The 23,091-nt window shown below is 42.4% G+C and overlaps 1 protein-coding gene across 7 annotated transcripts in view; it reads right to left on the minus strand.

The window, feature by feature from the left end:
- The window catches only part of LOC118094191 (signal transducer and activator of transcription 5B), a 68,250-nt gene extending 50,855 nt beyond the window's left edge, over positions 1-17,395 (minus strand). For 2 of the 7 annotated variants that reach the window (XM_035134282.2, XM_035134277.2), the window contains exons 1-2: positions 9,662-9,806; positions 3,296-3,337 (exon numbers count right to left, since the gene is read on the minus strand). The gene's annotated coding sequence lies outside the window, so the exon portion shown is untranslated. Of the gene's footprint in view, positions 1-3,295; positions 3,338-9,661; positions 9,807-17,201 lie in introns of those variants that run through there. The other 5 variants (XM_035134283.2, XM_035134278.2, XM_060281457.1 and 2 more) reach the window with 4 other exon arrangements.
- Between the last annotated feature and the right edge of the window lie 5,696 nt (positions 17,396-23,091).

Raw genomic sequence — 23,091 nt, forward strand, 5'->3', positions numbered from 1 at the left:
ATTCTGTCTGGTTGCCATAAAGCAAATATGGGGAACCTGTGGTCTTCCAGATGTTGTTGGACTCAAACTCCCATTAGCCCCAGCAAGCATGGCCAGAAAGGAAGTTGAAGTCCATCACTATCTAAAGGGCCACATGTTCCCCACCCTTGTCCTAAAGGAAGACGCAGAACAACAGCCATGTGTTGCTTTTTAAAAAAAATGGGTCTCATTGTTGAAGGCTGCAGTTAAAGAGGTGGCCTTGCTTTGAAATTATTGGGCTAAGGCAGCTATTGGTTTTCAAACTGTGTTGTAGAAAAGCTTTAGAAGGGTTCCTCAGTGGAGGACGATGTAAAAACAGCTCCAACAAAGTAGAAAGGATGGCAAGCCACTGAGCTGAGTGTTTAACAGCAGCACTACCACTGTTACTGCTAGGGACAATGTATGCAAGTTGCATCCCACACTCTGTTTCTCGAAACATAGTCTTCATCCTGCTTTATTCCTGGACCAGACCTATAGCTTGTACAGCTGACTACAAAAACATACAGAAGACCAGTTTGGTGTAGTGGAAGACCAGGGTTCAAATACATGATTCTGTGGGGAGGGCAAATTTCTGGTTTTAATTCTAAAACCTAATAACATTTTCAGTTTGCTCTACCCTAACTGAAAAGTATGGGGAACACACTTTTTTTAACAGAGAAGTTTTGTAAATATGTTTAGGGGCTGTATGTGAGCAGGGAGATCTCCGGCTAAAAGTCAAGACTAAAGCTTCCCACCCAAAGAGCAGGTTTTTGCAGCACTATTCATTTTATTATTCATCACTCATAAAATACCCCACTATGCTTTATGTTCTGACTCTCCTCCCTGGCTGGCATCTCCACTTGCAAGAACACCAGCTTCCTCTCCTCATGTGAACTCCTTGGAAAATACAACAAACCTGATGAGATTGGCAGAAATTGCTATGAAGGATAGAAATGGAGATACATGGAGGATGGCCATTTCACGTTAGAAGCCATACAGTATGCCCTCTGAAAGGGAAAACTGTCTCATGAAACAGATAGGTATGTACAGGTGAAACTCGGAAAATTAGAATATCATCGAAAAGTGCATTTATTTCAGTAATGCAACTTAAAAGGTGAAACCAATATATGAGATAGATGCATGACATGCAAAGCAAGATATGTCAAGCCTTTATTTGTGGTAAATGTTATTATTTGTCGTTAGGCGGGTCAATTATAAATGGAACGTAATTAATGAAATGTAATAGCAATGTTTATTTTTGTATTATTGTAACTTTTTGTTTTATTACTGTGGAATTTCCAAAAGAAAGCATTTATAAAAATTAAAAGAATAATAAAGAATAGTAAGTTGCATTACTGAAATAAATGCACTTTTCAACGATATTGTAATTTTCCGAGTTTCACCTGTATGTGTGTATTGATTGATTTGAGAGACCAAAACACGTCTAGCACCTGTTTCCAGCCTGCAAGGCCCTCAAATCATTTGCTGAGTTTTTGTGCAATGTCAAAGAACACTACGGACAGACAATTTACCAAAACAATGTTTTTCTATCATGGCATTTCATGGCTGTCTGTATTTAGCAAAAGAAGGAGCAATCTTTCTCTGCTATGTAATACTTGGTAAATGTTGGGAGCCTATCACCCCCTACAGCTGCTATATATAAGTTTTTAAAAAGATTCATGCAATGCCAAACTATGTCTTTATCACTGTGTGTAATTTGTCCTTGAGACTTCAGAATTCTTTTTCCAAGTGTTGTTTATATATTCTGAAATACCTAAAATGTGTTTAGTTCTGTGTCACATCTTTAAATAATCTCTTTTAGTTTTGTGTGTTTTGTGTAAGAACGCTTTTTAATATAGAAATAAAACTCCTACTCACATTATTTGCAAGTTGTTTATTGCTGGAATATCCTGGGCAAAAACTAAGAAGGATCAGGAAAGAAGTCTTACTCCTGTCCATAATAAGAGGTTCCAAATCTAACCCCATAATAGTCAGATCTGAGATATAAAAGAACCCTCATAGTTCTGTGTGAGTTGTATGACAAGGGACTGGGGTGAAATGTGTACAATCCACACATGATTAATCTTGATTTTAAGGTGTGATGTTACACTCAATAGGCAGCTTCACAGGATTAAAAGCTACACAACAATGGGCTTCGCAGACAGAAATTTTGTAAAAAGTATGTTGTTGTTTTTACTGAGACAGAACCACTCCAAAGAGAGTGGAAAAATCTTACTGACCTCTTTGAAACAACACAATTATCAGTGTGAATAAAGTTTTAAGACTGTAAGAACAAATAACCTACCTACTTCCCTAAACAAAGACCCAATAAATAGTGATAAAACACGGTAGCAATGCATGGAGGGGCAGGCCTTCCACTCCATGGCAACAGAACAGAATTATTCCGTAACTAAGGGCAGAGCAACAGCAACCACAGAATAAGACGAAGCCAGCCATGGTTGTATGTGTTGTTGCACATAAGAAATGGGCAAACTTTCCCACATTCACTGCTCAGTAAGCTGATGGTTTCTATTCACTCAGTCTATCTGCTCAGAATGAGAATGTGTCTGCAAGCAAGGAAGGGAAAATAGTGCAGCTTCTGAAACGGAAAGTTCCAGAACGTAGTGGGTGAGAAGCAGGAACTTTAGTGAAGATCAGATGGAGAAGACCAATGCCCACAGAAAAAGGAGGAAGAGAGAACCACCTAAATATAGGAGGGGCTTGGACAGTGTTGGCAGAAAGAGAATGGTGAGGCTAAGGAATTCGGAAAATTTTGAGACTACAGGCCAAAGAGTTGGAGAACTAGGGGGCTGAATTTCACATCGCTCTTTGATCTAACATGTGGCACTGGCCAAATGTTTCTAGTTTATATCAGAATTATTTTGAAAGGGTCAACAAGCATATAAGCAAGAGCAGTTTTACAGTTTACTTTGTTTTCATAAGTGCTTGGTCAAACACTTTATAAAGGCTTGCTCATCTTACGTTTATACTTCTTCCCAACCCATATATACATTTTGTCAGAACTGTGATGTGCAGAAACTGCAGACCAAAGCAACATCCCTCAGGCTACTACATCTCACCCCACCCTTGGCATGCCACTTGTCTTGCATTTCTCTATGTGGTCATGCTCCGCACTAGGGGAAACTTTACTCTCACTTGGTGTTGCATAGAACTTGGATAAAGAATGAAACAAAACCAGGGGAAGTTTTTTTTTTAAAAAAAAAGGGAGATGCAGAAGCAGCACAATAGAAATTATGTAAACATAGATTATGAAAGTTTGGGTTTATATAGGACCTACCTACACTGGTTCCTTGCCCTCAACTTGAGCTCTTGAAAAGCACTGCAAAAAGATAGGAAACAAAATTACTACAAAATTAAAATAAGTGGACTCTTGTAGGCACATAGTGTACTGTATTCTAAATAAAACTTGGCTCTAGATTTATTAAGCATGCCTATAGCTCCATGATTTCTACACACACAGACACAATACAGCATGGAAAATTTCCCAGAGCCCCTGCACAGAAAGCAGGCAGATGGAGTTTGGCCTTCTGAATACTTCCCATTGCAAGTTGAGTTCCCTTTCTCTCTGCAAAAGGCAAGGCAAGCTAACCTTGCTAGACTTTTTCATGAGGCCAAGTTATAGCTAACACTTTAGGGGGGGCTTCAAAAATCATACTATTAACATAATGAAAAGATGGCCCTGTATATCTAACACTGTGCTGCTTTAAGAAAAGTGGCATATAAATGAAGTAATAGCAGCCATAAAAACTTTATCAGCCCCACATTTCTATGCTAGAACTGTGAAATCATTACCTGGGAAGGGACTGAAAGTCATCTGCTCATCCATCAGCAAGTTACGGTATTCTACTACCAGCTATTTAGAAGATCAACTGTGCAGTAGAGTAACAGCCCATTACAAGGCTTCAAGCCGAGAACATGTGTTAGCACTGAAAAAGGAACCATACGTCTCGTGCAAACAAATCAAACCACACAATGCAGGCAGTAGGCAAATGTCCAGGGTGTCTAGCTTTCTATTTTCCCCCCACAATTCCGCGCTCTGGTAAAGAACTACAGTTTATTCATCCTAGATACCTGATCTGAAGGAAGTGCTTATCCCACACAGGCAGCCAAGTATTCTCATGGTGTAAACTGGGCTTTTTCTATTGCCCTTTGCTTCACTGTATCGAACAACAACGTAATTCCAAAACACACAACCCAATAGATAAAAGAGTAATTGCTCCACAGCCCCATTGTCCTGGGGAAATAAACAAAGGGGTGCCCTCTTTTAAAGGCTTAGATAGCAATATGGGGTGGGGGGAGATTGATTATCCATGTATATACAGAGATAGCAAAAGCTGTATCAGTTGAATTTGAGCCTGCCATGTAGCAAAATCTCAACCCGAAAGCAACTATGCGAAATGCATATCAATTGCACTTCATAATGAATTAGCAACAAAAGCTGTAAACCGCACATTTAACAACAGGTGGGATCAACTTAGCAGCCAGCTGGTATAAAAGCCCGTCTTTAGAGCTTGATATCTGCCCTAGAGAGATATAGCGCAGTGGAACATTTAGGAGTCATGTGCAAAACTCTGTTCTGCCATGAAGCATTCATGTTTTACTTGCAAACTGCCCACCACTATGACAGAAAGGAGGAAGTGCCCATATTGTGGGGAGGGGGGAGCACAATTCATCTATGTGTGCTCTGCTTTATATGAGAATGCAGTTGGACTGTAACTAGGGATAGAATTCCAGGTACAGTGGTACCTCTACTTACTAATTTAATGCGTTCCGAACGCACATTCGTAAGTCGACAAAAAATTGTAAGTCGAAACCCTTAGGAATGCATTGGGAGAAAAAATTCGTAAGTAGAAGCAACCCTATCTAAAAATTCCTAAGTAGAAAAAATCCTATCTAAACCGCATCGAAGGTGGCAGGCGGAGCTCCATTCGTAAGTAGAAACATTCGTAAGTAGAGTTATTCGTAAGTAGAGGTACCACTGTACCTCAAAAGAGACTGTCCTAGTATCTATGATATGGAGCAAGTATTGGCCCTCTGTAAATTTAAATCCTTTGTTCTCTATATCAATAAGCAATAAGAGCTACAGAGACCAAATCAAATCCCCAATGTCATCACCCACTCCTGCTTCTATGTCATGCAAGATGCAGCAAAGAGTAGACAACTGTACCCATCAAACTATTGATAGTTATTTATTTTTATCATACCCACACATTATCTATGTATATCTATAACCTATAGATGATTAGTCATATTTGCATCTTGTCCCTCCCTCAAACGAACTCAAAAGGGGTGTACATGGGTAGATGCCAAGTGATACCTCACCTTATCATTACAACAATCCTGTCCAGTAGGTTTAGCTTGAGAGATTGTTGCCACATTTCAGCTATGCTAGCGTGCATCATCCCAATAAGATAATCAGATATAGCGCCAATAAGTTGTTTGGGATGGGAGGCTCACAGCTGACATGAACTGGGCTTCAACATCAAAGCCCAACCGCTCTAGCCTTTGGCATCACACTGCTTCTCAATGTAGGAAGGAACCTTCTGTGAAGGTACACTGCAGTAGTAGCTTACAGAGAGCTAATAGGTGAAGGTGATTCGAAGCCGAATACAGCAGAGGAAACTTCCAAGGTCACCATGCAATCTGGCCTGAGGCAAAATCCATTCCTTACTGTGAATCTATCAAGAGCAGAACCAACCCACAGAACATCAGTGTCATTTTCTTACAGCCTAAACATGTCTCAAGAGGCTGTTGCAAAGCTGAATAGAGTACAACTTGTTCACAGAAAAGTACCATAGAAATACATAATAACTGTTTTAACGCCAAACACACGCAACAGAACAGAATTAACCCAATAAATTAGTTCTTGTAATCTGGACACAATTATTTTAGCTGTACTGTATTAGTTATACAATACTCTGCTAAATAGATTGGCTACTGCAATTTACTGCACACAGGACTGCCATTAAAGGCTGTTCAGTAACTGCTGTTGTTTCAAAATACAGTTACTAGATTGCTAATTACAAATGAATATATTATTCTTAAGGAAATCAGCCCTGAGTGCTCGCTGGAAGGACAGACCGTGAAGCTGAGGCTCCAATACTTTGGCCACCTCATGAGAAGAGAAGACTCCCTGGAAAAGACCCTGATGTTGGGAAAGATTGAGGGCACTAGGAGAAGGGGACGACAGAGGACGAGATGGTTGGACAGTGTTCTCGAAGCTACGAACATGAGTTTGACCAAACTGCGGGAGGCAGTGCAAGACAGGAGTGCCTGGCGTGCTATGGTCCATGGGGTCACGAAGAGTCGGACACGACTAAACAACAACAACAACATATTATTCCAGTCCTTTGCTGCAGTCTGCTTCCAAGTGTAATTCAAGGTGCTGGTGATTTCCCTTAACTCAGTTTTGTAAATAACCCAATGAAAGTTTTTTGCCAGGCATCTAAACTAGATAGTGATGGTGCCAAGCATGCCTCCCCAGGGAAAGCATTCTAGAAGACCCACAACTGAAAAGGCCCATTCTCATATCACACAGAGAAGAGCCTCAGATGCTGAACACTGGGTCTGGTTGGTTCATGTGCGAAGAGGCAGTTCTTGAGGTATTGAGATTCTGAGATGCATAAAAAGGTCAAAAACAGCAATTAAAATTGAGCCTGGAAACTAACTGCTAACCAGTGTAGTCTTGGAAATAACCCAACAAAAATTACTAGCCAGCAAACTAGCCTGCAATAAAGACTAGCATGAAGCATTTCCATGCTGGCCATGGAAGATGGGGAAGTCCTATTTCTCCATAGAAAAGCAGGCTTCTAGCTTCTTAGCATACTGTATTAATAAAAATGAAGCCTTCAATGAAATGGACAGCTGGATGGTCAAAATGATCCATCCCGTCTTCACCAGCCCTCTATATTTCCATGCTGATCTCATAGAAAAGGGCTTCCCTTCTTTCACAGTTGGCAAAGAAACCAAGCAGGGTATCAAAAGCAGGATGGAGCAATTCGTCCCTCGTCCACTAACTCCCTTACTCACCTGCATAGAATTTCTGGTCACCTATGGCTCAAATGCAAAACTGTTTTAAATCCTTGCATATTTTGAGACCTAGGTGCCTGAAGTAATGCCTGCCCTGGTTCAACCTGTCCATATATTGAGTTGACCTTTGGAGACCCGCACCACCAGGCATCTCCACCATCTGAGATAAGTGACAGACACCCTTTTCAATTGTGGTGTCTCATTTATGATAGGATTCTCCCCCCAAAATTATTATGTTTTCTGCACCAGGCAAAGTTATTTTTATTTGTCCAGGCTTCTAAACTGACATTTATTTCAATCTGTTGTAATTTATAAGTTTGTTTTGAGCTTGGTATTTAAGTAAATAAATATTAGATACATGGCTAAGAAAATCTCTTACATGTTGTGTGTGTTTTTCAGATTGTTAAGCTTGTTTTGTTTGCATGTAAGCCACTCTGGGAGCCCTTTTGACAGAGTACAAATGCTCTAAATTAAATGAATTCAATATATATTATTACAGTGAATGAAATGTGGTGCAGTGCTCTCAACACTCACATACAGAAGTTGTCCAATAGAAAAGAAATTTTGTAAGGACACTGAGGAAGTTATGCATTTCAGATAAAATTTCTGTTCAGCTAGTTTCATCAAGAAAGTTGTGAGCGGTTCAATGTGATGATACACATGGTTTAAGCATTTGATTCAACAGTGGAGTCATTATGGCACAGAAAACGTCTACGTGCACCATGACAACCATTCCACCAGAAAAACAGCTCTGCTACAGAGGGAATTTGGGCATTTTGAATTAGGACCTTGACTCTTAGGACCCCCCCCCCATTTTCTCCAGAAGGCAATGCTATCAGAATCAACAACCTGTGGCAAACATGGAGCAATACACAGGCAGCAGATAGTCCAGGCACCAATGACATTGCTTTGAAACTGTGTGCAGCAACGTTTGGGAAGCAGCAGGGAGGGGAAACTGCATGGCAGATTTATTGCTTCTTCTGCTAGAAAGTAAACACTCCCCCCACCTCCAGCACATGCTGTTTACAGCTCAGCAGGGAAAGCAAAAAAGCAAAATAGACCACTTAAACTAACACAGCCCTGGGTAATCATGGTCATCCACATGAAGTGCCTGTGTTAAAGGCAGGCTAGTTGCCATATGAAGGCAAAGGTAAAGGTAAAGGGACCCCTGACCATTAGGTCCCGTCGTGGACGACTCTAGGGTTGCAGCGCTCATCTCGCTTTACTAGCCGAGGGAGCTGGCGTACAGCGGCCGGGTCATGTGGCCAGCATGACTAAGCCACTTCTGGCAAACCAGAGCAGCACACAGAAACACCGTTTACCTCCCCACCGGAGTGGTACCTATTTATCTACTTGCACTTTGACATGCTTTCAAACTGCTAGGTTGGCAGGAGCAGGGACCGAACAACAGGAGCTCACCCCGTCACGGGGATTCGAACCGCCAACCTTCTGATCGGCAAGCCCTAGGCTCTGTGGTTTAACCCACAGCGCCACCCGCGTCCCATTAGTTGTCATATAGGGTTGGTTAAATAAATAAATAAAAAGCAAACCAATATACCCAGGATTTTATTTTGAATTGGAGCTTAGCCTGGAAACCTATTTTCAGGGCAAAGATCTACCTGGCAGTTGTGAGCAAGATAATACTTCTGAGCATACACAGAGTGCTTTGCTGTCGCTCTGAAAGGATGAGGAAGGAGGACCTGCAGGGCAGGCGGTACAATTTCAACTCGGGTTCAAGTTCCTAGCACCTCTTATACTGTATAGCAATGAAACACAGGAAATCTACTTTGCACAGAAGCAACTGGAAAGGCATTCCCTGCACCTCTCTCTCTCCTCAAACTGCCACTCATATATGCAGGATCTAATGCACGCACAACTTTTTAATACTATCCTTGTCCTTACTGCCATTTCTTAATAGCCGCTGGTAGCAAAATACCCTGCAGTCCTTATCTTCTCCGCAACACAAACACACCCACCCACTGCCGCGGCGAGAGGAGGGGGTGGGGGTGGGTTTCAACAACGGCACGTGTCACACGACCGCAATTATTTATTTACCCAAATGTATTTACCACACAGGGAGAGACTGGGGGGTTGGACCCATGTGCAATCCTACATTACAACAACACGCGCATCTGAACCGACGCCACCCAGCGCGCACACAAACACGGCCAGGAACACGGGTTCACGACGCGCGCGTTTATTCGCAGTTTCACGGGATACACGTGAGAAGCTTTGTATGTCCCTGCTTAAACACAATATTATTATTATTATTATTATTATTATTATTATTATTATTTTATTCATACCCCGCCAGCCACTCTGGGCGGCTTCCAGCACATATAAACAGCACAACAAAATGCCGAGCATTAAAAAAAACTTCCCGATGCAAGGCTGCCTAATCTAAACAACCCATAATGTGTGTGTGGAACTGTACAGAACGGCGGCTCCCAGGAGCTTTCAACTCTAAAAAAGAAACACCCGTCACATGTCGCCTCTCTCCCCACCACCAGCACCCGCGTAAAGAGAGGTGGGAGGTGAACGTGGGAAACGGCGTGCGCGTGTGTTTCGCACGCGCTTCCCTCCTGCCCCGGTGCCCCCCGCCCCAGTTTTTTACCTGGGCCGCCGCGGCCCAGCCCGGCTCGGCTTCCCGGGCTCGTCTCCTTCCTCCCTTTCCGTGCGTCGACTCCGGGCCTTCGCTCGGCCCCGCACAGCCCTGCCAGCCCCGTCACAGCCCCAGCTCCAGCCACAGCCCTTCCTGCCTCGGCGGGGCCCGCCTCCTGCGCTCCGTCCCCCGCTCGCTCCTCGCCAGACCCGCCTCCCTTCCCGCCCGAAAGCGGGGGCAGGCGCCGCAGAGCTGTCAGGCGATACGCCCCTCGGCCTTCCCCCACCCCTCCCACCGCGTTATGTACAGAAGAAGAGCCTGGGGTCGCCTCTCAGACGCCGCCTCCTCGTCCCTCCCGCCATAGGCGCGTGTGTCACCGTCACACATACACACGGTTCTCCACAGAAGCGGGGCGCTCCTTCTCTGAGCTCCCTCAAAAGCGCGCCAAAAACAACAACAACAAGCCGCCTTAGACCAGAACCCCTGTGCTATGAGCATGGAGTTTGACCCACAGGTCTAGAGGCGAGGCGACCCTTGTTCACTTGTCCTCCCCTCTCCCCCTAAATCCTCAAAAATGAATTGAAAAGCCTTAATTCAGTGAGGTAGAAGCCTGCCCCGGTAATGTCATTCTTTCGGGAGGGGGGATTATTATCCATGATCTTCCTTCCCCCCCCCCAAAAAAAAAAGCTCAACAAGTTTTTGGGCTATCTTCCAAAACAAGCTCAACAACTTTTTGCTCCCCCTTTAACAAAAATCCTGCCTACGCCCATGCTCTCCTCACAGATACACAGAGTCTATGCCAGTTATAGCACCTTCCATCCCTCTGCAATTATCTAAAGCGGGTTTTCATTGCAAGGCTCAACAGCGCAACTACCGCAAAATGTTGTGGCTCTTCTTCCACCCTCTTTCTCTCCCTCACTGTTCCCCTGTAAGCTGGAATTCCCACCCCAAACACTTGAGCGAGTATGCCCTTGCCTCCCTCTCCTTGCACAGCTTTCCTCAAAAGTGACATTTTCTATGAAGCCTTTGAAACAGCATATACACACCCTTATTCTTCATCTGGAACATATAACTCGGGCCGAGTTTCCAACTCTCAGCAGACATAGCCAGCATGGCCAATGGTCAAGGATGATGGGAACTGTGATCGAACAATGATTTGGGCATAATGCCAAGACAAACCATGGCTGAGCATGAATGAGTAGGCATGCAGGTGCTCAAAGACTCTCATCACTTTGCTCATCTCCTGGTCTTGCTTCTGCTGCACTTCCCAAAGTTAAGAAGTGGTTTGGTTTTATGTCCAAATCCGGAATTGTGGTTTGTCTCCCCTAAACAAACAATATGGAGTAAGCCAAGAACAAACATTTTAACTACAGCTCATGGTTTGCTTAGAGAAATACACCACAAGCCTAGGTTCAGATGTAATGTTAAGCCAAACCATGGCTTGGCTTTGGCTAATACAGTGGCAACAGAACAGCTGACTGCAATTTTTGCATTATCTGCATACTTGTTCACACGCAGCCATGGTTTCTCCTTAGCATTACATGCAAACTGCACTACAGATTCCTCATCCAAATGTAAATGAACAATGGAACACATTTTTCTTGTATTTTTCCTTGTTTCCATGAATTGCCTCCCCTGTAGCAAATTTTAGATTGTAAATTCCTGTCATCAGGGACTGCCTAGTTACTCTGTTGAAACATTACACATGGTACCATTATTAATAACAACAAACTGGGAACATGGGCACACACCTCACTTTCCTTTAAATCTTACAACTCTACCCCCAATTCTCTTCCTGGTTTATGTTGTTGCCTGAGTATAAAAAAACCTCAAATGTGTTGCAATTTATAATTGTAAATAAAAAATAAAATATCATTAAACTATAAAAAATAAAAAGCATAAAAACAAAACCAATAAACAAATAGTAGAAAGGGTGGGTGATAGTACAGACTCTGCTTCTGAGAAGAACAGTAAGAAAGGAAGCAGATTGTCAATTCAGAATCTTCATTCTCAAGTGTCAAGTTTTTTGGGCTTTCTTCAGAACTAGAAAGTATGCTTCTGCATAAGCCATAATTACAACAAGGACATCTCCATCTCTATAAAGTTTTTGCAAATATTGGTGAAACGGCAAACAGGAGCTAATCTATTACCTTTGCACCATTTTTGCAATGAAAATTTCCTACTACATCCTAACTGGAGCTCACTCTTTGCTCCATTAATACAAACACACACACACACACACACACACACACACACACACACACAAATGTTTTTACTAATCTATCTGCTTCAGGTGTGGGTGAAGGGTTCATGGTGAAAATAGTGCAAGGGTAAAAGGTTTAACACACTAAGGCAGAACTTTTCAAAGTTTTCATGTTGGTGACACACTTTTTAGACATGCATCATTTCACGACACACTAATTCAGTTTTACTAGCAAACTGGAGGTTAAACTAAGGTTACCAGAAGTCCCCGTTTCCCAGGTACAGTCCCCGGATTTACAAATCAGTCCCCATACAAAATCCATTGAAGTCCACAAGGAATGGAGAATATTTAAAGAATATTTGAAGAACCATGGTATAAAGGGTAATATCCTGGCAGACCTAGACTGAGCCTTGTAGTATATAAAGGTAATTGACAATCTACATAAAAATATGATAAAAAAAATAGAAGAAAAAAGAAACTGTACAGTAAAAGTGTATTTAACAGATAAAGTACAATAAGAATGTTTGGAAGTCTTTTTTAAAACCTCAACTATGTTTTCTTTTTCTTTTTTTTTCTTTTCTTTTCTTTTATAAATTGTAATGTCATGTGTATTGTGAGGTATACAAAGTATCTTTGCTTCAGTTGCCATCATTTTCTTTTTTTTTGTTACAAACAAAAACAGAGAGTGTTGTATAAATGTATATTTTTTAAAATAATAAAGATTGAATGGGGGGGGGAGGAATCCATTGAAGTTGAAAAGTGGCCCCGGATTCAATGAAAAAAATCTGGTAACCTTAGGTTAAACTAAGGTTAATTTAACCTTAGTTAACCCTTTCCAGCCCTGGGAGAAGCGTGCGGAGGGTTCACATGACAAACCTACACACTGCAGCCAACACATTAACGTGTCACGACACACAGTTTGGAAAGCTCTGCACTAAAGTCTAAGTCAGTCCCCCATTAGAAAAAAAAGTGTGAAAGCTCTTCTGTAACATATACTTTAGCCTTAACTTTCAGCTTTCTTATCCTTCTCCATGCATCCCATAACCCACTTTACTTCGGAAAGGGGACTTGGGAATGAACACCTTGCCAGTTGCCACACTCTCCAGGGTTTCCCTCTTCACAAGTCAGGAAAAAGCAACCTTAGATATGTCTGCTGTCACCCACACCTAACTTAATCGTTCTCCAACCCTTTAGCACAAGAGTTGGGAACCTCTGGCCCTCCAGATGTTGTTGGACTTCAACTCACATCAGCTACAGACAGCAAGATCAGGGATTATGAGATAATCAGTCATTCATCTGAATAGGAACTTGAGGATATTTCTGGTTCCTATTGTTACACAAACTCTTCCAGAACCCAAACAAATGTTAATACAGAAACCCTCCTTTGGTGAACATTTCACATTATTCTCCCCCACCCAATCTGTAAAAAAGAATTCATCCCATGTTTGGGTCACCTCATATCTTCCCCCGATTTCCACATGCAGCATTGGCTATGTGCATATTAGTGGCTTAGAATTCAGAAAAGACATTTCGCCCTCTGCTGCGCTTCAAGTCACATTTGCATGTTGCTACACACACCCGAGATGGTGCGTTACCTGTTTGGTTTCCACAGGCCTGCAACCCATGGCTATCTCAAATTTACACACCTTAGTTTAACCACATGGTAGTGAATGTGGATTGAAACTGGATGGAAGCTGCTTTGAGGGGATACAGATCAAACAGCAATATTTCAGACTCTCCAAGTGTCCCTATTTTCCAGGGACGTCCCTGATTAAGAGAAGCCGTCCAGGTTTCTGATTTGATCCCGGAATGTCCCACTTTTTTTAGGAAGTCCCTATTTTAATTGGAGAAATATTGGAGGGTATAGAGTTATCTGCCCCCAAGTCATCTGAAGGCAATCTTGTATAGAAAATGTTTTTGTAAAAAAATGTTTCATGTTTTATTCTGTTTTTTTTTTAAAAAACAACAACAACAACAACAACAATAGATGTTTGAAGCTGCCCAGAGTGGCTGGGACAATCTAATAAGATGTTGTGGGGGTATAAATACTAAAATTATCATTATGGAATGGGACACCTCTATTTTCACCGGAGAAATCTCGTAGTGTATGATATTTCTTGAGACAATACAGTAGATATGGATTGTGGCTAATGTCATGTGCGCATAGATTCAAACACCAGCAGAGGGAGCACTGTGGAGCTGGGGTAAACAGTAATGTGTACAGTTACAGGTAGGTAGCCGTGTTGGTCTGACGTAGTCGAAACAAAATAAAAAAAAATCCTTCCAGCAGCACCTTAAAGACCAACTAAGTTTTTTTTTTTTGTATGAGCTTTCGTGTGCATGCACACTTCTTTAGATACACTGAAATAGAAGTCCGCAGACGCTTATATAGAGAGAAAGGGTGGGGAGGGGTATCCCTCGGAAGGGTGGTGGAAATGGGTGATTGACTGACTGATAGCTGACGACTGTAAACAATTGCAAATGGTCTTGCATAATGTGTACACACAGCCATAGATTCCTCTAATCACCGTTTTTTTTCAAATCTACACAGCAATTACTCTTCTCACACACACCAGTTTCTCAGGCTTTGTGTACCTCCTTCAAACTTTTATTGTTGTGCAGTAAGTGTCATTACAATGACTGTGGCGCCCTTGTTTTTCTGGATGACTCCTTTGAGAAGGAGATGGTTGACCAAAGAACCCCAACCTCCCACTCCACAAAGCGTTCTGCTGGCAAGTCTTTTTGGCACATTCAAAGCATATGACTTTCCCCAAAGAATCCTGGGAACTGTGGTTTATTAAGAGTGCTAAGAACTATAGCTCTGTCAGAGGGGAAATTACAGTTCCCAGGATTCTTGGGGTGGGGGATTTACATTCTAAATGTATAATGTGTATAATGTATAATGTGTATGCAACCCATGTAACACTCATCACACCACTCTTCAACTTCTAGCTGCCAATATTTATTTCAATATAGCATGCGGATGCTATTTTAACAGCACTCAGGTGAATACCATATTTTTCCATGTATAAGACACCCCCATGTATAAGACGACCCCTATTTTTTTTAACCAACAATTGAGAAATTAAGTTGTTTAGCTTTTTGGGGGGGTCACTTCCGCCAATTGCCCACCCACCTGCCCACCACTGCGGATCGCTTGCCACAGTCACTGCCAATCACACACCTCGCCACAGCTGCCAATTGTCTGCCCACTCACCGCCACCAACAGCCCACCCGTGGCCCACTTGCCGCAGCCTCCAATCGCCTGCCCAATTGCCACAGCCACAGCCAATTGCCAGCAGGCCTTGCCGCAGCCACCAATCACCCGCCCAATCACCGCTCCCAATCTCCTGCTTGCTGCTATTAATCGCACGTCCCCCTCTGCATTCACTATCCGTGTATAAGACGACAACCAATTCTTGCCTATTTTTGTAAAGCAAAAGGCATTGTCTTATACACGGGAAAATACGGTAAATGGGTAGTGGTGCTGTCACTACAGGAACTGAGCCCAAACCACCCCAACTTCAGTTACCAGTACAAATTGTCTCTTAAACACACGATATTTATTTGGCACTGGCCCCTTCTGTCATCCATAGGCCCCCTTTGAATCCTCTCATCCTTGCCTCCTATGCATTATAAACCAAGCCAACCATCTGCTATTCTGTTTCACTCCACCCAGATTGTTTGCAGACGACCTATTTAGAATCATCCTGATTTGTTTGTGCAATGTTTGCAGGCAGATTAGACAATGTTGGCTACATAATGAGCATTATTTATTCTTTGTTTGTGGAGAGGTTATATGATGTGGCGAGCAAGCTTTCCCCCAAACCTTTTAGTGCATGTTCCTGTCACTTCCCGTAGTATAAAAAAAAAGCCTGTAGCTGTGCACACACATTGCTGACTTAAATATTCACCTAGTTCATTCTTTTTCTCATTCTGAATCGAAGCTGGTTTGCAAGGGAAATGCACCAATGCATAGAACTTCATAAGAAACAACAGAACAGATACAGGATAGATACAGACTCTTGCTAATGTCATGTGTACACCGCTTTCCAAATCTGTAGTGGGAGCACACTGGATGCAAGAGTAAACAGGAGTGTGTACACAGCCTGATTGTTTTGGGAAGTGGGTTCAGTGTGCAAGAGTTTCAAACCAATTGTGCAATCTGAATTGTCTCTATTTGCAGCAGTAGCATTCAAATGGCGTCTTCCTCAAAAAGCAGGGGAGGGAGAAGTCTTCCAATTTACCAACATTTGGAAAGGAAAAAGGAGATAAAAACATTCAATAAAAGAAAACAGATATGTATATATACTGTAATTAAACAGGGATTATAGAAGGGTAGAAAGCAGGCAGACAGCAGCACCCCTATATTGTCTTCCAGCCAGCTTAATAAAACAAAACAGGAGCACTCTCTCTCCTCCCTGATCATTACTGTACAGTATTGCTTTCCAGCTCTATTGGTCTTGAAGCCCTTTTAGCAGCATGACTGCTCCTTCTGCTTCCTCGCTCTCACAGTAGGTTGGTACTTGTAAAGTAACCCACTCACAGGGATACATCAGCTCATGGTGCCTCCAGACTGTCCATACTTTGCAGGAGAGATTCAAGTGCATAATTGAGGTTTACACAGGTAAAGTGGGTTAAAGAGCTTTGCACATACAAAAACCAATAAATATTAATAATACAGACTTTTTGCAGTCTGGAAATTGATGGGGGGAAAGGCATTGAAAAGTGTGCAATAAATTAACAACAGGAAGATGTATAAACACCCCATGAGTAAATCACGATGATTGTTCATTGTCTTATAACATTCATTGTCTTATATATGGGCACAACAGAAGTAATAATGCTCAATAAAGACCTAACATAGTCTAACCTTCCTACAAGCAAATCAGGATGAATGCTCATGTGCATGCACACGAAAGCTCATACCAAGAACAAACTTAGTTGGTCTCTAAGGTGCTACTGGACAATTTTTTAATTAAAAAAATATTTCTACTGCTCAATTAACAGGTCATCTGTAGGGGTCCTAAAACATTGAAGATATATGGGGGGGCAACTCTGTCAAACTCTCAGAGCACTAAAACCAGTTCTGCAGCCTCTTCCTACCCTGCAAGTGGATGTGAGCTATGTTAGAGAGAGGGGTTTGGAGGAGAGATTCTTACTCTCTGGTAGCTGAGTTGGCACAATGGTGATTTCTCCAAACACACTTAAACTTGGTTAGATTTTGCATTTACCCTCATCCACCTTTAAAAATCAACCCAAACAAAAATACTTCAGCTAGAATCAATAGCAGACACTAAGCTTTCCACAAATAAGCAAATATTTTACTCACAACATTCCAGAACTTACATCAAACAAGCCTCCATTCATTGGCAGTAAAACAAAAAAGTTAAAAGGTTCCAAAAGTAGTTGGAAGTACAGTAGTTGGTTTCCTTGCAAAAGGATAATGCAATCTGTGGGTTAGCAAAGATGCAGGCTTCAAATTCTCCCCTTTGGAGAGATTCAGTTCACTGGGCTATTCCTGCAGCTGGGAGCCATTGGCCATGTAGCTCCTTGCTTTTTCCAAGAAGCATGAAGAGAGAATACTGAGGAAAATGGGGAAGCAGAGGCTGCTAGGAGCCTGCTCAACCACACCCACTGGTAACATGAGCTCAGGGCTCGGGTTAACCCTTGTAATGCACACAAGTGTGAGTCAGTAACTGTACAGTATATTATTGCAACAAGAGGACCATCATTAAGAGACCCAGAGGTGAGCTACTGCCTCAATCCCCCTTGATTAGTTTTCATACTAGCCCCTACCCATGCTGTAGTAATGCTTTCAGCCTCATCCTGTGCAAAATTGTTGCTGCTGCTGTGAAAGTCTATTTATGTACCACATTACAGCCCAAAGGGCCACCAAAGTAGGGAACAGAAAATAAAACAGCCCCATCCATTACAACATTTTACTGGTCATATGGATCATTGCTATTCCATTCCACTGTTGCACAATCCTCAGAGAATCCAAATGACATTCAAAAGCAGGAGCCAGCCAGACTTCCCTTAGCTCCCTTACCCAAAGTGTCACACACCACCAGAAAGCTGGACACTTCAGTGGAAGCACAGCGAGCTCTTGTGTTAAAGGCAAGTGCTTTTACATTCTCAGCTGTGGGCCAGGGATAATTTGAGCTAAGGGCTCAGGCTTGGAACATGTACTTAATGCCTGGATTCAGCTACTGTATCGGATAAATGAAGTGATAATGAAAAGAGTGGTCTTTTGCACATCTCCCATTTCCTGCACAATGTGTTTTACTCCAAATTTGAGCTCCCTGGATTTTTGTGTTCATTGACACTGTGCTTGCTTGGAGTTTGCTATAGCCTTGCACTTTTCACTGGCACGAAATACCATGCTTCTTAAAAGCATTTGTTCCAAATATCAGCAACACCCAGGTTTATTGCCAGTTTTTATTTTACTCCCACATGCCTTTTTATATTATCAGATTTGTTAGCCACTGAGATTAGTTTGCTTATTTGAAGGATACAGATTAGAGCTTTAGGAAAGCTATAAGGAGATGTTTTCTGTGGTGCTTTTGGTTCTTTATTTCTTTATTATTTGGAGACTTACACTGCTTTGCAAACAAAACAAAAACAAAAAAAAAGTCTTCACAAAGCAGCTTGCAACATCAAACCCGCCAGAGATACAATCAAAAACTATAAAAATTAAGTATTTCAAGAAACGCAATAATATCATAAAACAGATTAAATCATTTTAATCGAAAACTGCCAACAAATTCATAGAAGTGAGCAGGTTCATGCTTGGTGAAAGACCTGCAGCAATAAAATGTTTTTTTCTTCTTTTTTTAAGAACATAATTTAAAGTACAGATTGTCGGTGTTTGTCTGATTTCGAAGGGAAACATGTTCCACAGCGCTGGCACTGCTACACGAAAGGCTATGTTCCAAACAGCCACAGAGCAAACCTCTGGCACATCATGTGGCAAAGACAAGGCAGCCTTCTCCCACAGATGACTGTAGCAACTTGGCAAAGATGTGGATAATGTGATTCCTTAGATACCCTGGTACCAAATTGTTTAGGGCTTTGTATGGTAACAGCAGGTGTTTGGTGGTATTCAACGAAGTTTTCGAGCAGGTTTATTGAAATTAACACGCCTTAGTCACATCCATTAATTCAAATGGATCTACTCCATGTAAAACTTAGTCGAACGCCACCCACTTAACTTGGCTCAGGATCATATTGGTACGACTGCAGTATATAAAGGGAGGTTGCCATCATTTGTGGAGGCCCCTTAAGGCACACAGAGTTTTTTTGAGCAAGAAGAAAAGGCACCTACACTTTGTGTAACAAAATCAAGGCCCTACTTGGACACTGTACCAAAGTCTTGTTAATGCTGAAGGGACCCAAAGCATCGGGCAGTTAGCTGATGAACTACATTTTCAAGTTTCAAATTCTTCCTGCCCTCCCTATTTCTGATATATTGGTTTCTGGTTGAGAACAGGGTCTTCTTCTTCTTCTTCTTCTTCTTCTTCTTCTTCTTCTTCTTCTTCTTCTTCTTCTTCTTCTTCTATCACTCGTAGCCGAGTAAGATCGTCTTCCATAAACACGGTTTTAACAATGGGTCTGTAGTGACTGTGTGGAGGCCAATTATGGATCCACACGTCCTTCCACAGTGGGGACATTGGTTTCCAGGCGGGAGTTGATCACGGTGTGGATTTGCCAAGTGTGCCTTCCTCTTAGCACGTTTCTCCCTTGCGTTCTGAGATCGAGTTTCTTCAAAGCCCATGACACCTTTGGTAAGGCTGTTCTCCAACTGGAGCGCTCGCAGGCCAGTGTTTCCCAGTTGTCAGTGTTTATACTACATTTTTTAAGATTTGCCTTGAGACAGTCTTTAAACCTATTTTGTTGACCACCAGCATTACGCTTTCCATTTTTAAGTTCGGAATAGAGTAGTTGCTTTGGAAGACGATCATCAGGCATCCGCACAACATGACCAGTCCAACTAAGTTGATGTTGAAGAATCATTGCTTCAACACTGGTGATCTTTGCTTCTTCCAGTACACTGATATTAGTTTGCCTGCCTTCCCAAGTGATGTGTAACATTTTTTGGAGACACCGTTGATGAATTTTTTTGAGGAGTTGGAGATGGCGTTCATAAGTGGTCCATGTTTCACAAGCATATAGTAAGGTTGGTAGTACAATAGCTTTGTAAACAAGCATTTTGGTTTCCCTGCGAATGTCCCGGTCCTAAAACACTCTGCACTTCAATCGGGAGAAAGCCGCACTCGCAGAGCTCAGGCGACGCTGGATTTCGGCATCAATGTTGGCCCTTGTGGAAAGATAACTGCCTAGGTAGGAGAAGTGATCAACATTTTCCAACATCACACCACTGAGTTGGATTTGTGGCGCTGCAAAGGGGTTATTTTGTACTTGTTGGTGCAGCACTTTGGCTTTTTGGAGTGATAGGCCAAGCTTTTGGTAAGCTTCTGCAAAGATATTTAGGATGGTTTGAAGGTCATCCTCTGAGCGTGCGCACACTACGTTGTCATCAGCATACTGAAGCTCTATGATGGAAGTTACGGTAACCTTACTTTTTGCTTTCAGCCTGCTCAGATTGAAGAGCTTTCCATCTGTTCAATATATGATTTCTACTCCAGTGGGGAGTTTCCCGTTGACAAAGTGTAGGATCATGGCAATTAAAATAATTAATAGAGTTGGGGCAATAACACAACCCTGTTTAACACCTGATCCCGCTGTGAATGTTCACTTTGAGAACAGGGTAAGCATCAGATGTTTCATGGCTACAGAATGTGTCACTTGTCCCACCCCTCACACAAAGGAACTATGTAATAATTTGATTTGTTATAGTTGGATAGCTTGTGTATCATTTTCTCTCCAACCTGCAAGAGCAATGAGACCTTCTAAGAAATATAACGCCCACAGCAGACATAGCTAGGAGGAAGAGGCTTACTCATCTGTAGAACTCACTGCTGCAAGGTTTCCCATTTTAACAAGTTAAAATAATTATCAGTTTTGGGGAAGTACTCAGTGGCAAAATTGCAATAACTGTTATAACGGTAACTACCGGTAATGCTTATGCTGCCAGGATGATGCAGATGAATAATGAAGACAAATGCTTCTGTTCTCCCTGAGATCAGCAAGCTGCTTTCCTTCTGCCCATGGGGATAACTTCAGGATTTAATCTCAGCCAGGGATCATTAGAGTTCACCCCTATTTTCAGTACTAGAGTTCAGCTCTGGAATAAAGTCAAAGGCTTTATTACTTAGCCAAGAGCCATCAACTGTACGTACACACAGACACACACATCAAACACACACAAAGAACCTTGAAAGCACATCGCACCCAGCCTTCTACAGTTCAACAATACTAATAGCCAATAGCTCATTACAAAAAGGAAGGAAACATACAGTATTCCTATATGAATGTGTAATTTTACTTAGTACTTCTAACTCAAAACTGGCAAACAGCTTTTTCTCTTCTCTTTTCTTCTCTCCCTGCTTTCATTGCTCTAAACTGTATCAGCAATCAACCGCTTTTTAATAGATAGGACAGCAGCTAGGAAGCTGGCTAGATCCAGTGGGTCTGAATGGTCAGTAGGAAGGCCAATATTTCCTCTTCTCTCCAATCCATTTTGTCCCCCAGACCCATTATTATAATGTTCTGTCTTGGGTAGCTATGCAGACTGCACTGTAGCAATATGTGTCCTAACATGTCCACATGAAAAACCCTATATGCGCCGACTCAGCAGTAAAACATTAAAAATTCCCTACTTGGCCACAAAGCTTTAAAGCCCAGACCTGTGCCTAGAAGTCTGGCACAAAAGGAAGTCCTTAGGGACAACTTATGCAATAAGTGAAGTAAGGGTGGAAAGAGTGCCTCTGAGTATGTGCAGAATGGTTTGCTATCACCCTTTAGTACCCATAACCAGCCCCACATGTTTGCACAGGGAGTGCAAAGGTTCCAAATCAGTATGCTGTTGCTTCTTTGCTAGTGATGTCACAGGCATTACCCAATAGTTGCCCAAGACTCATGCCCCACCCTCTATATAATATTTTCTGTTGTGGGTCAGGACAAGGATTTCATTCTGGTGTCTTAGATAGAATGGGCTGCTCATCTTGCCCTACCCTTGTTTAAAAATAGAAAGGGGATAATGAGAGAGCTATAGTCTTGCGACCTTCCAGATGCTGCTGAGCCACAACTCCCATTGCCCCTGACCATTCCCCATGCCTCTCCCTTGGGCCTTTTCTGTTGTGTTTCTACATCTGCAGAATGTTCTCCCCAGTGAGGTCCACCTGAGACCATTGTTGCCATCTTTTCAGGGCCAGGTAAAGACTTGCCTCCCCTGCACCTGATTTTGTTCTGCATACGGTAGTTCGGTTGGTAGAGCACAAGACTCTTAAATCTCAAAGCTGTGGGTTCGAACCTCATGTTGGGCAAAAAGATCCCTGCTATTCAGGGGGTTGGACTAGATGACCCCCCCGGGGCCCTTCCAACTCTACAATTCTATGATTCTACTGTCCACGTGCTGCCAAGGCTTCCTGTAGGCTTTTATGAAGGGTGTTTGTGTGTGCTTGTTTTTTGTACATATAAATGTGGCTGTGCATGGACATGTATATGTGTTGTGTATGTATGTGTATTAATGACTTATAGGCATATGAAAACATTAACATTTTACAGGAACCTTTCTATGGCATGATGCATTTATGTTTACGTTTTTAAATTTCAGTCAGCTGTGGAATTTTTAGGCAACAAGCAACTAATATGTCAAGCAGGAGCAACACTGGATGGGCCCGTCCTGACCTTTGACCTTCCAGGAATTCCTGGACCATTATGGACTCTTTCAGGCCCTTAAAGCAGCAGTTCACAGCAATCCTTCTGCAGTTTCAGTAGGTCCTCTTCTGCCGACCTCATGAAAGGGAAGCCAGGAGGGCAAATACTAACCAGCAGTCACAGACACTTGCTGGAGGGAGAGGAGAGGAGAGGAGAGGAGAGGAGAGGAGAGAGAGAGAGAGAGAGATATGACTAAGTATTTGCCTGGACTGGTGACTGGTGTTCTGCCATGGATGGGTTGGTGAAACTGTGAGCGATCCCTGCCCCCTCCCCTCCCCCCGCCGCAAGGAGGCTTGAAAGAAAAAGTGTTGAAAACACTTTGCAGACAGAGAGGTACTACCGAAATGATTAACAAACAGAAAGTTCTACTATTACTATTTGGAACGTTCAGAGAATG

This window comes from Zootoca vivipara, chromosome 13 (assembly GCF_963506605.1).
Source record: "Zootoca vivipara chromosome 13, rZooViv1.1, whole genome shotgun sequence".
NCBI lineage: Eukaryota > Metazoa > Chordata > Lepidosauria > Squamata > Lacertidae > Zootoca > Zootoca vivipara.